The sequence below is a fragment of the Tribolium castaneum genome, chromosome 7 (assembly GCF_031307605.1).
Source record: "Tribolium castaneum strain GA2 chromosome 7, icTriCast1.1, whole genome shotgun sequence".
NCBI classification, from domain to species: Eukaryota; Metazoa; Arthropoda; class Insecta; order Coleoptera; family Tenebrionidae; genus Tribolium; species Tribolium castaneum.
Window position 1 is genome coordinate 16,860,046 of NC_087400.1, and position 8,122 is coordinate 16,868,167.

Below are 8,122 nucleotides of genomic sequence, written 5' to 3' on the forward strand. Positions count from 1 at the left end.
TTATTGTTTCAAAGTCAAATTGTAAATGGTTAAACAAATAGAGTCAAAAGTGGAATGGTATCTTGTTGAGCAAAGTCAGAGAATAGTGGATAGAGTCAGCAAACGCGCAATTCAAAATTAATAGGTAGAAATAACGACGAAAATAAACGCGAGTTCAAAAAGGTTTCGATTTTTCTTAAATGGTATAGTAAAATCGGTGTTAGAGAGAATTTCCGCGCACAAGTGTCATTGGAATCAAACATTAATAACGGTGAATTAAATGATTTGTGGTTAAGTAAATTGTAAAAATGTAAAACGGTGAAGGGAATTGTTTAAGACGGTGGTGGAAATCTTTTGTAATGGACCACCACGGCATTCATATGGGTTGAGCCAGGTCAAAATTCTCATTTTTTGTCAATGAACGAGTAGCAGGTACTTTGGGAAGACCGTTTAATATAGTTTATGGCGCCTAATTACGCAAACTTAGGAATAGGGTCAATAGCATTATGTTCGAGCACCGACTGTTTAAAAAGGGGAGATGGAGTAGGTAGCATCACAAAACTCGAAAAGGCAAACAACAAATCTCAGGCACTCGGTCAAACGCATTTTTGAAATGAATTTGATAATTCGAAAGTAGTTAGTTTGCCTATTTGAATTAGCAGCAATAGTAACAATCAGGTTGTAAAGAGTTTCAGAAAACGGCCCAAGTAGGTTAGACGGTGGTGTTTAAAGAAATCAGTACCAATTACCAGTGCCACCCTCATTAATATTTCACCTTAGTTATCAAATAGTCCATTCAGTAATAATTAGTAAAGTAGAGTACAGATATTAATTTTACGTTCACAGGTTAGAAAAAAAAAAACAGTAAGTAGTAGACATAAATTAGTAGATTGAACATTCAATTTGATAATTTCGGTTATTTTGTTTGTCAACATTCGTTAAAAAGCATTAAGAACCAAGAGTAAATTATCGGCAAATAAGAGTTAATCAGTGTCAGTACCCGAAAGACAATAATTAGAGATAGTAAGCGGTACTACGAAATAGAGCGAACGGTGAGAGAAAAATATAGTTAATTAGGAAGTCAAAAGGACCTAAGTAAAGGTATTAGGGAACAGATCAACAGGTAGACTTCAATAAGAGAAAGGTGGACTCTTAACTGTGGAATAGGGATTTCACAGGTAGAAAGCTAGCCAGTTCCGCTTGCTCTCGACATCCTACACCAAGATTATTTAAGAATATTCTAATCACTGACTCCGAGAAAAAGAGAAATTTACGGAAATTACTTGTACGTATCAGAGGGAAGTCATTAGCAGAAATGGGTCCAGATCAGGATACAGTAACGGACAAGACCTCAGGAACAAATAATTTACGTGGCCAGGAAACAATGGAATCATTACGAAACCAAATTAAGGAACTACAACAGCAGTTACAATCCGCCCTTGAAGTTAACGAACAACGGTCGCAACAGACAAACGGGAACGAACCCCAATCTAGTACACAGCCGAATTTAAATTCATTTCGATTCGCGTTAAGCGGAATGCAAGCGGCGGACCAAGTTGAAAATTAATCGGGCGGTATAGATTTCGATTTATTCATAGACGCGATCAAGTTGATAGCTGAGCAGAACCAGTGGACAGAATTAGTGACGGTCCAGGTCATAGAATCAAAATTCCGCGGACGTGCAAAAGAATATTATTTGGCATTAAAAGCAAACGAAAGACCCAGGACTTGTCAGTAAATGCGTAGTTGGCTAAGAGAGATATTTTCAAAAACACCCAACAAAGAGGAGGCGAAAAGAGAATTGCAAAGGTGCATGCGTGACGCCGATGAATCGTTAGGGGCATATGCCCATCGTTTAAAACTGATCGCCAACAGAATTTTTCCGGAGGATGACTTGTCGGCGGCTCAAATCTTCCATCGCGTCAGAATGGTTGTGGAGAACTTCCTACAAGGAATCGACCTAGCAAACGAAATTCTGTGAGAAGGGAATTTTACAAAATTAACGACATTTTGCCAATCGCGTAACATTACGAGAACATCACAGGCTGGCAATTAGAAGAAAATAGCTTTGAAAACTTTCGAACCGCAATCCAGGCAGTTAAAAGCGCACCAATACCGTCAAACGCAAAGCAGTCATTTCGGGCAAAAAACAACAAATTTTAACGCCAATCGCAATCAGCGACAAGAAGGAAACGTGCAACAGGGTAAATTTACCGATAGATACCCAAAAATGAGAGGCATTTGCGGTAAATGTTTCCAACCGGGGCATTTTCGTAAAGGATGCCTCAGCAACACGGTAACAGGCTGTTACCATTGCAAGATACCAAACACACACATTACGGATAAATGTCCTTTAAACTCCCACATTTCGGAAAACATGTTGCGAAAATATGGGGAAGCTAACATCACGTCGGAAACCACTAAGAACAACAAAATTACATATGAATTTATTATTTGCGGATCAGATTCAAACTTTGACGCGGACGGATTAGTTGGGCTGAATTTCTTCGAAAAATTCCAGCCACGTTTAGATTTTAAAGAGGAAGTATTAGAATTAAAAGGTGTTAGGTTAACCTTAGAAAGTGCCCGTTCGAGCCAGCACCACGTTGTTGTATACAAGAGCAACAACAGACCAGTATTGTCTGAGGGGTTACATCGGAACAATGAAAGGATTTCCAATAACCCAAAAGAAGGATTTGGAGAGATTTAAATCACACCCGGAAGTACCCGAACCTCGTTAGCATCAAAGCAGACTTAGAAATACGACCATTTCAAGGTTGCGATTACTGGATCCCGATTAACAATCGTCGGCACAATGGACAGCAAGAGATGCCAGTAAAAAGTGGCAAGAAATTGCTGAAGTTTTAAATGCAATTCCGGGGGCAACTAAAGAATGGAAACAGTGGAGGAAAGTAAGAATAAGACACAGATACAATAAAGCTTAAAAATATTCTTTGAGTAATTTCTAGACTTATCAAGACATGAAATGCCAAACGAAAACTAAAAATTCTGAATTAAAACGGCACATACGTGTGACGGGAGGTGGAAGAGCATCCTCGGTAACCGTTACCTCTACCGAAACAAAAGTATTGGAAACTATATCTTCTGTGTTAAGAGACGGCATTGAAAATGTAGAGAAATCTCCAGTAACTTTTGATTGGGAAACCACAATTATTATTGCGAATGACCAAACTGAAGTCGCACCATCGGCACTTGACTGTGATGGTGAAGGGAATAGTGCTGCGGTGGAAACGGTAGAAGACATTTCTTCTAAAACTATTAAATCCAATTGCGAAATAAAAAAAAGAACTGTTGCATAACGGCGTTTGGCAGAGAGTGTAGCCGCAACTAAAATGCTAGCGGATGCAGCGCATATAAAATTAAAAATAAAAGAAAATTATTATAAAAAAAATTAGAATTGCTTGAAAGGCATTGCATTAGAAAAAATTGCTGAAAAATTGTCATAATTTTTGTTTTTGGCCTGTTTCTTATTATATTTAAGTTTACCTTGTTTCTACCCATAAATAAAGTTCTTGACTATAATCTGTATTTATGTAAAATAATTTCGTACAATATTTTGACGAAATCTTCGTCCATTTAAAAGATCTCTATCAACACGAAGTGGTTCGTCAGGGTTTTGGTTATACACGAGATTTTGATGTAAATTTGTCAAAAGTGGTTACACCTTACTGGTCCTCCAAATGTGTGCGTCATGAGTGCTTCCCGTAAACTTTGCGTTAACATTTAAGATTCGAAGCTCCGAGTCACATCTATGTAAAAAGTAATTTGTATTTAAAAAAATAGTAATATTAATCGTTTAAAGGGAGTTACCAGTTGAACATTAAACGAATGATAATTTTTTTCTATTTACAAAAATATGTTCAGGCATATTAGCGTTTAAAATATTAGGAGGCCACAGAGCCACGTGCGTACAGTCCAAACATGCAATAACTCCCGCAAAACCTTGATTTTCAAAAAACCTTAAATTTTTAAAAACAGTTACATTTGTAATAAAACTTATAAATTACTAAGTTCTGAGACTTCTTAATTCAACCAAATTTCTTGGAAAATGTACAGACTGATTAAATACGGCTTGGTGGTTTAAAGCATTTGTCACTTCATCAATTGCTCTTGATGTAGAAGACTGTGAAACTGCCATAAAAATATTTTTTCCTACTGGACGTTGGTAACACTTAAGCACTTTAAACATTTCATTTTACACACTCTTAATATCCCAATACCAATATTTGCAAAATAACCAAATAACCAGAATTACGTTACCTTTGTGGTTTTATCTAAACTTCCAGCTCTTGTAGGAGGGAGTAAATATGGAGAAACTAAATTTATTATTATAAATCGTGCCACGTCTTCAGTAACTCTAAAATTTTTAAAAAATTCCGAGTCACAGCATTCATCAAAGGCACTGTAATTGTTGTAAACGTGTCTACTATTTGCGGCTGCAATTTCCTGTCTTTCCTCATTCTCAATAACAGCTAGCAACGCTACTTCATCAAAGTTTGTCATCTCAAGAAAAAAGCAAAGACTTGTAAAAATGCCAATTTGACATTACGTTACAATGTTGTCATATTTACAAATCATATTCGTATGCGTATATTTTCGAATGCGAAATTTAAATTAGAAGTAGTTCGAGAATAGGCGAAAAGAAAAGTGTGCGAAAGTAACATGCGAAATTTTTCGCATGCGAATATTTTCGAACGATTTGAGAATTGACCCCCAGATCTTTGTTGGGAGGTACATCGAGGTAGAGACTCCAGCCAGTCCAACCATGGGTTGTGAGATGAGCACCCAAACCGAATCGGAGCACTGTGGAACTCAGACTGAACTGTTTGAGCTTTCCAAATGGACAATGCAAACCCAAACAGGTAAGTAACTTTCAGCGGCAACACCAAGGGAAAGGAAGCTGAAGGCAGAAATCAGATCCAAAGGAGAAGACGTGAAGAAGTTGAAACGAAAATACAAGAAACAGGAAATCTCAGGAGAAGAATTCAAGCAAGCGTGCGACAGATTCCTGCCACCACAATTCAGCAAAGCAACCCAAGTCCTCCGCAATTTGAAGGACAGGAAAGAACAAGGAAGGCGATTCACAAGGGAATTCAAACAACACGCTCTGGGATTGTACTTTGCAAGTCCCAGAGCGTATCGAATCATGGTTAAAAAGTATCACTTTCCTTCAGTCAGAACTCTGAAGAGAATGACTGAAAATTTGCAATATACTCCAGGTTTTAAGGATTCTCTTTTCAGGAGCTTGCAGCTGAGACTGAAATCCAAAAATGATAATGCCAAATTGTGCATTATCACAATGGACGAAGTCTCGCTTAAGACATACTTGTTCTATGATCAGAAGCGAGACGAGATCATCGGATTCCACGACATTGGGAAAGGCAAAGAATTCAAACCAGCACAAAACGCGTTGGTTTTGATGGCACGAGGAATTAAAGAAAATTGGAAGCAGCCACTTGCATTTTTCTTCGTCAATTCGACTTGCAAAACCCAGGATTTGCAGTCGACCCTTCATGAGTGCATTACGGGAATGTTGAATATAGGTTTCAGTGTTAAGGCCGTCGTGTCTGACATGGGATCCAATTTTATTCAACTTTCTCGTGATTTGGGTATCACGACTAAACATACTGATTTTCAGGTGCAAGGACAAAACAATCCGCTACATCTTCGGCACCACTTGAAGTGCATGAGGAATGATCTCTTGCAGAACACCGTCCACTTTGATGGAAAAGAAGCATCATGGAAGTTCGTCGAGCAGTTGTTCAACCTGGAGAAGAACAAGAACTTCAGGATGGCACCAAAGTTGAGTGAAGCTCACATTCACCCAACAAATTTCCAGAAGATGAAGGTGAAGTACGCGGCACAAGTTCTTAGTTCTACAGTGTCGTCTGGTTCGTACAAAAATAAAAAAAAATATTTATACTATTGTATAAATTGGCTATGGGAACAGTGGAACTCATTGAAAAGATGGATCATCTTTCCGACATTTTGAACTTGTAACGGTCTTATTTTGTTAAACTCTTAGCAATAGTCACTAATACATCGTATAATCAATTACAATCAATCCAACATAGTTTCGCTGGTACGGGAGGCGTTTTGGAGTCCCGTAGATGCTTGGGCACTTGAACACCGTTGACATAACATCTTTGTTCAACTAAAAAACAGACGAAAACATTTAGAATTACCATACCCTGTCTGTTCATGTTACCTGCTTCTGGTATTTGATCACTGGTTTCTGTTTCCTTTTGTTTTCCTTTCGTATCGTTAGTTCCAACTTTAGAGGGAGTTGGATAAGACTTGTTTCCTCTCTGTTTTCCTTATTTAGTTGTATCGTCTAGCCGTGATGGGGCTATAAGGAGTGGGTAGTCCCGGAGCATTTCAAGCCGTCCCTCCGGAGAAGCCTGAGCATCTCCTCCGGGTTAATTTTAGTGCTCATGTTCCTCTTGTATCGTCGTACCGAGTTGTAGGGCTCCTTGGTACGTTTTAAATGCCCTTTTTGTCCCTTTATTTAAGTCGTGCAAATTGTCTTAAGAGCACACACTCTGTAACTTCCATCTTTCATCAATTAATTAGTAAATTGTTTTCACTTACCTCTCTATTAACTAACCATCGACACAATAAAGGTCCATTTGCACAAAGCCACATTTTCAAAATGTAAACAAACTTAACCTTTTCCACCTGTCGTTAAACACCAATTTCGTATGCGGCTTTCAAGAACCAAGTGCGCGCTCTCGGAGGATCTTTGCGATAAATTCAAAATTTTTCATTTTCTTTTACATAGACCGATATGGGCCACGGTTCGCGCCACGAAAACGGGCAGGGAGAAGTCGTCTGACTTTCCAACAACCTTCCTTTTCCGCTGCGGTACTGGTCGAGTACGGATGCTCTAGTGAGAATTGTGTGAAAATCTACCTTGTCTAAATTTACCTTTCCCGATCTCGGGACTATCGACTTACACATTTTCGTACCGTCCGTATTTAAATACCACATCAATTTCCTTCGTCGCCCTCACAGAGGTGATGCAAAGTTTCTTCATTCGTTCGTATCTTTACTATCTTAAAATTAGGGATCTACACTGGGGTCGAACTAGTTCCGGAGCGTTTCTGCACCTGTAGCTATCGGATAACCCGGATCTATACAAGCTTCAAAGCGAGCCGTTGAGCCTTCCCTTGCACCAGCACTTCGGCAACCAGTAGAAACGCCTGGATCGCTCGTACCCGTCCGACCTTGATAAGAAACCATCGACGATAAGTACCTCGTATTTTTTGTTATGATTTCCTTGAAGTCGCGTTGCGTTGGTCCATAGTGCGGGATTTCAAGCTTATTTTCTCTCTAGTTTACTCTGTCCCTCCTTGTTTTAATTTGAATCTTGGAATTTTTTTATTTTATTAATTGCTAAGTTTCATGTGAACATATCACAGCTGTGAAATGGCCATTCAAGACAATTCTGTTTTCGTTTTATTTAATATTTGATTTCAATATAAATTTAATTTTGTTGGAAACCGACACATTAATTTAATTTCAACTAATCTTAATTAAATTTTTTGTTACACTTTATGAACTTTTTTTCATAATCAGCATTCAGTAGCTAGCTGACAAAAAAAGCTACTTGGCGCCCTTAACTAGACCCACGACTCCGGCTCTCCTGAACCACCTCTGAGTCCGGAGACGGTGTACCCATTTAATAAAAAAAAATAAAATAGCGTGACACTAATTTGGCGCCCAACGTGGGGCTAGTTTTCAAAAAAAAAAAACACCACAAAAACTAATTTTAATTACTTATTATAATTGTACTAAAATAATAAGAGAGAAAACAGGCTAACATCCCTTTATTTTAGACACGCTCTTGTTATGGCGTCCGAGTCAAATATTATCTTACCCAAATATTTATCAGAGCACGAGCTTACCTATGAACTGCTTATACGTCGCATTAAAACCCGACGTACTAAGGAAGAAAAATGCCGTCTCTTAGAACATGAGCAACTTAAGGAACATACACGACCCGTGAATTTTACTACGAAACACCTAAATTTTGTAACAGACAGACAGGAAATTACCGAGACATTACAATCGATCACGACCCTAATACTAGATTTTGACTCCGGACTTTTGACCGATACAC

At 38.4% G+C, this 8,122-nt stretch overlaps 1 long non-coding RNA gene across 1 annotated transcript; it reads left to right on the forward strand.

Moving 5' to 3' along the window:
• The first annotated feature begins 6,152 nt into the window (after positions 1-6,152).
• LOC107398882 (uncharacterized) lies at positions 6,153-7,557 on the forward strand. The gene is made up of 2 exons (XR_001575612.2): positions 6,153-7,016; positions 7,067-7,557. It is a non-coding gene; the product is annotated as an uncharacterized LOC107398882 (long non-coding RNA).
• Positions 7,558-8,122: the final 565 nt, after the last annotated feature.